This window comes from Humulus lupulus, chromosome 5 (genome assembly GCF_963169125.1).
Source record: "Humulus lupulus chromosome 5, drHumLupu1.1, whole genome shotgun sequence".
Taxonomy (NCBI): Eukaryota; Viridiplantae; Streptophyta; class Magnoliopsida; order Rosales; family Cannabaceae; genus Humulus; species Humulus lupulus.
In genome coordinates, this window is record NC_084797.1 from 122,111,903 (window position 1) to 122,113,263 (window position 1,361).

At 41.3% G+C, this 1,361-nt stretch overlaps 1 non-coding gene across 1 annotated transcript; it reads left to right on the forward strand.

Annotated features, from left to right (window-relative positions):
• The first annotated feature begins 645 nt into the window (after positions 1–645).
• LOC133781256 (small nucleolar RNA R71) lies at positions 646–751 on the forward strand. The gene has a single exon (XR_009870042.1). It is a non-coding gene; the product is annotated as a small nucleolar RNA R71 (small nucleolar RNA).
• Positions 752–1,361: the final 610 nt, after the last annotated feature.

Consider the following 1,361-nt stretch of genomic DNA (forward strand, 5'->3'; position numbering starts at 1 on the left):
TAAATAAAATAAATCACAAAATTTAAATAATCTAAAAAAAAAAAAATTGGTGCACTACACTTGATTGAGACACTTGAGGAGGAGGTTGTTCAGCTCTTGGTTGTTGTTGAGAAAACCCCGGTGGTGCATTGGTGCTCTGCTTGAACTAGATCCTTGACCCCCCCACCCCCACCCCCCCATGAGAAGTTTGGATGCTGCCTCCACCCCAGATTATAAGAGTTCGAATATGGGTTATTTCGGTTTGCCTTTTGATTCCCCACATAACAAATCAAAGCGGGATTCGAAGGACAACTCTCAAATGTGTGCCCATCTCCACAATAAACACAAGATACATTGGCAACTTGTCCCATAGCAGCTGGTTGTACCATTCCCCCAAAACTCATGTTCTTGAGAAGGTTAGTCATTGAAGAAACTTGATCGGTCAAAGCTTTCAATGCATCCACTTCAAGTATACCAACCACTTTGTGACTTGTTGAGGCTCTAACATTGGACCATTGATAATTGTTCCTAGCTATCCTCTCCAAAATCTCATAGGCTTCATTGTAGGACTTAGAGAGAATAGCCCCATTAGCTGAAGCATCTAACACCATACGAGTGGAAGAATTGTGCCCATTGTAGAAAGTTTCCATTTGTATACAATGCGGGATCCCATGGTGTGGGCACTTTCTCAATAACTCCTTGAATCTCTCTCAAGCTTCACAAAATGATTCATCTTCCAGCGGCTGAAATGACATAATTTCATTGCAAGACTTGGCATTTTTGGTAGGAGGGAAGTACTCCATCAAGAATTTTTCAGCCAACTCATTCCATGTAGTCACCGAGTCGGGAGGTAGGGCGTTGAGCCAAGCTCAGGGCCTTGTCACTCACCCCTTGTACCTTGAAGGAATCACTCACCTCTAGAAATGAATGAAGATGAAGATGAGGATCCTCAGTAGGCAGCCCACTAAATTGACCCACTATTTGCAACATTTGGAACATCACGGGATTTAACTCGAATTGGGGTGCTTGAATTTCAGACCTAACAATGCCTGGATTGAGCTCATTAAACATGGGGGCAGCATACTCCCTTATGGCTCTTTCTCTATCATCAGCCATAGCAATTGTGTTAGTAACATTATTAGCACCCTCAACTCCTTCAACCTCTTCAGCCATGTTAAGGCAATTTTGAGCCCGTTGTTCCCTTAATTTTCTTCTAATTGTTCTTTCAATTTCATGGTCAATAGGAGCTAGTTCAATGTCTTCTTGCTTGTTCATATAGTAAATCACCTGAGGAAACACAAGAGCAAGCAAACAAAGTCAACTCAACAAAGAAAGAAAAAAAATTGCAAGTAATTGATATTACTGAAATTTCTAATTCCAAT